The sequence below is a fragment of the Hypanus sabinus genome, chromosome 10 (genome assembly GCF_030144855.1).
Source record: "Hypanus sabinus isolate sHypSab1 chromosome 10, sHypSab1.hap1, whole genome shotgun sequence".
Classification (NCBI taxonomy): Eukaryota; Metazoa; Chordata; class Chondrichthyes; order Myliobatiformes; family Dasyatidae; genus Hypanus; species Hypanus sabinus.
Window position 1 is genome coordinate 96927943 of NC_082715.1, and position 6482 is coordinate 96934424.

The following is a 6482-nucleotide window of genomic DNA, read 5'->3' on the forward strand; positions in this document are numbered from 1 at the left end:
ATTACTCTTTCTGCTCAGGTTTAACCAAGAGGAGTGGACATAAAAGAAAAATAATCATTCCATTGAGCACAAAGGTTGGCATAGTCAAACTATTCCTCATGCCAAAGTTCACTCATATTCTGGTCCGTCCGAGTGGATTTTCCACACTCAACTACTTCAGGACATTGGGCTTTTTAAAAGATTTTAAAGCAACAGAAATATATTTCCCTTGAGAAACAACTTTGAGGATCAGACTGGTTATGCAGCTTCACTGCAGGTAACTCCAATTCTTAAAATATTCTATAGCATCATGAATAAAGTGAATACGCAATAGTAATTACATTTCTTTGTAATTACTATAAAGTTTCTGGTAAGAAATATCCATGACAATTAATTATGCTTCATATGTGGTTTGGACAACTTTTATTCTGACATAAGTTTCAATATACTCATTTTTATGATATACTGCACTTATTCAATAACTTGGCATTAAAATTACATATTAATCTTTACCCAAAACTCCATAATTATAATAATTTATGTAAAGCTCTTAGAAAAAAAAATTGAAGTTTCAGTAAGTGGAGGCCTGTTCTAATCTGAAACACAACTCTCAGAAAACCAAGACTAATGAAATTGTTAAGAACAACTGACAATAATTAAAGCAGAGACTTCATTTTAGCATTTATTTCCATCATGAAAAAATTATTTAAACCCAGCATTAAAGTTGTCAAATATTCCACCACATCCCTATAACATTTTGAATCATTCCATCTTGCACAGTTCACTGAACATGAAAATAAATTACATATTATTAGATGGCTCTGTCATTTCCTTTATTCAAAGGAATTAATGAAGGATTTTTTTTAAAAAACTAATAATGTTATTGCAATAGTTAGCATGCACATAATTTGGAACCCAAATCCTTGATTTTAAAGGAATGGTACAGCATATATTCATTTTTAAATTATAAACTATTCTAATGTTCAATTCCAAAGATAATTTAGAAAAAAGAATGAATATTTCTCAGTGCATCAAATATATAGACCAGTTTTGCTGATCATAAATGAATTATGATTATTGTATCTTTTATATATGCAAATTGACACAGCTTATATTTCAGTGCACATACTGGCATAATTGCATGCTAAATACAAAAAAAGGGGGGGGAAAGCTTGCTAAATGGTGGTAAAAATATGTAATTTTAACAAATTTAAAGGCATAGGAATAGACGTGGATTCAAACCCCTTTATTTATTTATTTATCCTTCACCTTGGGTATATTCTGTTTAAAAGGAAACACAGGAAGGGAGGCAGGTGCCAGTAATCTTCTTACAGGGAGGGGAAATATCCAGAAGACAACTATACCAATGGCTTTCTTGTACACCTCACATCATCCAAGCGAGTCTAATACTTGCAGGAACAACTAAATCACGCATCCACTTTCTTGCACAAAAACTGTGCTAAGTCAAGGAGGATAAAAATAAAACTTACCTGATCTGAGCAGATCTACATTTTCTAATCTGTGTAGACTGGAAAGGTCACAGGCCTAAACAACATAAAGCTGAGAATTTGTCTGGGCCAAGATAACAACAATTTGTATTTATGTCTAATCTTTAAAATAATGATTAGTTCCAGGGAACTTGTGAGGCACAACTGAACCAAAAAACGCTGTAACACTCAGGGAAACAATCAAGGGTACTGGTTAAGGAAACAGGTTTTGAGAAGTGTCTGAAGTTGAACAGAATGCAAGTAGGTACAGGTGTTCCCCCCCACCCCCCACCACCACAAAGGTAGAGCATTCCTATGAAACCTTTGTTAAGCTGAAATGGTGTAAAGCGAAGAACCATTAATTTATATGGGAAAATTTTTCATAAAAGCGAAAATCCTCTTTGTAATGCGAAAACAGGTTACTAATGGAGGTCTTTTGTAAAATCGAAGTGGCGTAAAGCGAACATCCGTAAAGTGGGGGACGCCTGTAGTGGTAAGAAAATGGCTAACAGTATTACTTGCTCAATTGTCAATTATTATACAACTGTAATGATAAGAAACTTATTTCCCTTTCTCCTTACAATGCTTATGGAAAGAATGTCTGATAAAAACATAGGATAGTAGAGAAATCACCAATTGGATCACTGTTAATGGACCTGCAGACAAACCAAATTTCCTACATTTGTAAATGACACTAACTAAAATGAAGAAAATACACAATAAGTGCAAGAAACCAAATTCAAAGCTATCTGGCTAGTTTGGGAAGACAAAGAAAATGGATTTTAATTTTAGCAGACTTGTTGAGAAAAATACAGAAGGAATTCAAACTGTTTGGTTCCAATTACAGACACAAAGGTATACTAACAAATAGTTTCTATCAAATGAGTAAAATACCAATGTACAAGAAAATAGGGCACAAGTCTTGGGAGTCAGTCTGCACAAGTATTGGCACAACCACATATGGAATACTGTATATAGTCCTGTCTGCAACTCTACAGTAACTATATGTAAGAATCTTTTGTAATCAAAGAAAAGCTGGTTCTGACAGATGTGCAAGGCAAGGTATCTGATACATGAAGGAATGTTAGTGAGATTTGAATTGTTTAAATTGAAAATAATTGTCAGTAAAACCTTTCAGATCATCCAGATTCTTAAAGGAAATTAAAGCATGATAAACAATTTAACACATCTAAAGAACAAATGGACCTGATATCAGATGTTATTTTATTAAGTGTTATCTTGATTTACAAAGTACATAAATAGTGGGTAATGGGATAGCCAGGTGAGGCAAGTAGCATTCAATAATGTTTTGCTCCCTTGTTTATGAAAATCTGTCATCTCCTGCCTTAAAACTACTCGGAGTCCAATCTACTATCCTTTAAGGAAGCCAGTTCTGAAGATATGATTCTTAGAAATATTTTTCCTTATCACTGGACAGCCTCTTATTACTAATAAATGATCCTTAATTCTAGATTCTCTGCACATTCCTTTGTTATAATTTGTGTGTTTCAATCAAATTTATTCCAGCCAATAAATGCCTAGCATGTCCAACATTTCCTCTTAAGACAACAAGTTCAAGCAAATGGGCTCTGAACTGGTTCAGAGAAGTAAAATGCTTCCTTTAATAAGGAGACCAATTTTTTACACAGTATTCCTGTTGTGATTTCACTTAGCACAACCTCCCTGCTCTTGTATTCAATTTCCCTAGCATTAAATAACTACATCCTATTAGATTTCCTAATTGCTTGCTGTATCTTGTCTGCATATTAACCTTTTGCAAATCATGCACCAAGACACCCCCTCGCCTGCACCTGGAAGTTCTACAATTGTCCATCATTTGGATAATACAGTTCTTTTACACATTCTTCTTCAAAAATATATAATTTCCCATTTTCTCTGTCAAATTTTCCCAATCTTGTTTAACTTATTTTATTGTGTTACTGCATTCTCTTTGTAACTTATTCTGATAATATTGGGTTAGCAGCAAATTTAGCAATCATACTTCGAGTCATTTATATATACCACAAAAAATTGAGGCTCACCTAATCCCTTTGGCAAACCAGTTGTCAACACCTTGCCAATCACAAATGACCATTTATGCCTATTCTCTGTTAGCAGCCAATTGTCTTTCAACAACTCTGTAAAAGTTTTTATTTTTCATAATACCCTTTGATGCAAAAGCTCACCAAATATCTTCTGGATATCTTAGTACCTCCACTGATTCTTCTTTGGAGTCATAGAATACTACAGCACAGAAACAGACCTTTTGACCCACATAGCCTGGTTTAAACTATTACTCTGCCTGGTCCCATTGACTTGCACCCAGCCCATAGTCCTTCATAACCTTTCCATCAATGTATCCATCCAAATTTCTGTTCAATGTTGAAATCAAACCCATATCCATCATGTCTGCTGGCAGCTCGTTGCACAACCTCTGAGTGAAGATCTCCCTCATGTTACCTTAAATACTTTAATTTATGAAGGCCAATATGCCAAAAACACTCTTTACAACCCTACCCACTTGTGCTGCCACTTTCGAGGAATTATGGATCTGTATTGCCAGATCCCTCTTTTCTACCTCACTCTTCAGTGCCCTACTGATCACTGTGTAAATCTGACCCTGATCTGTCCTCCCAAAATGCCACATCTCACACTTGTCTGCATTAAGTTTCTTCTGCTATTTCTCAATCCATTTTTCCATCTGGTCCAGATCCTACTGCAAGCTTTGATAATCTTCCTCACTATGCATGACACCCCCAATCTCTGTGCCATATGCAAATATGCTGATCCGGTTTACTACATTATCATCCAGTTTGTTGAAATAGATGACAAGCAACAACAGACCTACCAGCAATTCCTGTAGCACACCACTAGTCACAGGGCTCCAGTCAGACAGGCAACAATCTATTACCACTCTCTGGCTTCTCCCATGGAGCAAATATCTGATACAAATTTTACTACCTCATCCTGAATGTCAAGTGACTAAACCTTCTTGACCAACCTCCCATGCAGGATCTTGTCAAAGACCTTGCAAAGGTTCACGTAGACAACATCCACTGCCTTGCCTTAAACAACTTTCCTGGTAACTTCTGTGAAAAACCATAAATTGGTTAGACATAACCTTCATGCTCAAAGCCATGTTGGCTATCCCTAATAGTCCTGTCTATCCAAATGTTTACATATCTGGTGTCTTAGAATACCTTCCAATACCTTGCCCATGACTGATCTTGAGTTTATTGGCCTGTAATTTCTTGGCTTTTTCTTAGAACCTTTCATAAATAATGGAACAACATTAGCTAACCTCCAGTCCTCCAGCACCTCATCTTACCCACAGTAAATGTTAACCTTTCAAAACAATTGGCCTAGCCAGTTTTCCCTTTCACAAATCCATGCTGACCTTGCCTAGCTAACTTGAATTTTTTTCTTGTATTTTTCTATTACAAAATCCTTCATAATATCCTGAGGTTTTCCAAAGAAAGGTGTTAATGTAACTGGACTCTAGGATGCACAGGGTCCTTTATGTTCTTATATTTTCTAGATTCCAATGTAATTAATATCTTGTGGATAGAGACAGCAAAGCTGGTGAAGAAGGGGTTAATGGGTGACTGGCTAGAATTCAAAGCCTAAAGTATTAATTAAGTTGACATTTTTTTTTTCCTACTGGATTTTGGGTTTCCTGCAGGGAAGAGTGTTGCCCAAATGATTCTTAGCTATAGCATCTCTGAAATATAAATTGAGTCAATAATATTGCCAAGAAAAATTTGGTTACTTTTTTGTGTTAGACAAACACAGGTTTTGATGGCTCTTCACAAAGTAAAATAGGTAACATCATTAGGTTCAGTTGGTGGGGTCAAGGATAATGTCCAAAGATTTCCCAGGACTTGCAAATATTTTCACATTACCTGTCTGAGCAGTATCCTGCCAAACTGCCCAACTTTGTGATCATGTAGAATGCGCAATGATCAGGAACTGCGTTGTAGTTGGTTGTGATTGATTCCAGGACACTCTATAGCGACTGCCACTAAAAGTGGAAATCTTCTTCCCTCATCATAAACCAGAAATCAAGAGAAACAAATACCTATGATTTTCATAATGTCATAACCCAACCACTATTTACCTATTAATAGCAATGGAAGTCTTAACATCATTTATTTCTAATTTATGTGCACCAAATAGTCTCAATGTAATAATATTAGCATTCAGTGATTTCCTTCTTGGGAGGTACAGTACACATTACTCTTGTCCTTCTGATTGTTTTTACCCCCAATGTCAGTAAATAATAACAGAGATTAGACATAAGACATGGAAGCAGAATTAGGTGATACAGCCCACTGAGTTTGCTTCGCCATACCATTATGACTGGTCTATTCCTCTGAATCCCACTCTCCTGCCTTCTCCTCAAACTTTGAAGCCCTGACTAACTAAAAACCTCCACAGCTATCTGTGTAAATGAATTTCACAGATTCGCTACCCTCTGACTAAAGAAATTCCTTCTTATCTCTGTTCTAAATGGACATCCTTCTATTCTGAGGCTGTGCCCCTGGTCCAAGACTCACACACTATAAGAAACCTCCTCTCCATATCTATATTTGATTGCTTACAATGAGATTCTCCCTCATTCTTCTAAACTCCAGTGTGTACAGGCCCAGAGCCATCAAATGCTCCTCATTTGTTAACCTTTTAATTCCTGGAATCATCATGAACCTCCTCTGGACTCTTTCCGATGCCAGTACATCTTTTTTTTGATAAGAGGTCCAAAACTGCTCACAATACTCCAAGTGTGGTCTGAATAATGTTTTTTAAAGCCTTGTCATCACATGCTCGCACTTATATTCTAGTTCTCCTGAAATTAATGCTAACATTGCACTTGCTTTCCTTACTACTGTCTCAACCCTGCAGTTTAACCTTTAGAGAATCCTGCACAAGGACTCCCAAGATCCTTTGCACCTCTAATTTTTGAGTTTTCTCCATTTAGAAAATGGTGTACACCTTTATTCCTTCTACCAAAGTGCATGA